This window comes from Gadus chalcogrammus, chromosome 18 (genome assembly GCF_026213295.1).
Source record: "Gadus chalcogrammus isolate NIFS_2021 chromosome 18, NIFS_Gcha_1.0, whole genome shotgun sequence".
NCBI classification, from domain to species: Eukaryota; Metazoa; Chordata; class Actinopteri; order Gadiformes; family Gadidae; genus Gadus; species Gadus chalcogrammus.
In genome coordinates this window covers 2036269-2036835 of record NC_079429.1, presented here as the reverse complement: position 1 = coordinate 2036835, position 567 = coordinate 2036269, and positions in this window count along the sequence as shown.

Below are 567 nucleotides of genomic sequence, written 5' to 3'. Positions count from 1 at the left end.
GAACACACACACACACAAACACACACACACACACACACCCATGAACACACACACACATACACACACACACACAAACACAACCGTGTCTCACACACACACACACACACACACACACACACACACACACACACACACACACACACACACACACACACACACACACACACACACACACACACATACACACACAGGTGAATGAGTAGACACGCACGCACACATATACACATGCACACACCTTTACACATACACATGAAGACACGTGCACACACACACACATGCACACACACATTCACACGCAAAAGCTTGCTCAGTCTCTTTGTAGGCAGAGAGCTCAGATCTGACTGATCTGCCCATTGGCTGAATTTACGACGAACCAAGCAGGAAAGAAAAGACACAGATTGGGTTTTATTCCACCGGTACTGGTGGTATTTATTGTCGGTTCATATAACAAGGAGACGTTTTCATGAAATCGTTATCATGAAGTCCCATAAAGTTACTGCCCTGAGTGTAATATTTGGAAGACTGGATGTTCTGCTGTACAAAGCACATAATGTGAATCATTTAGTG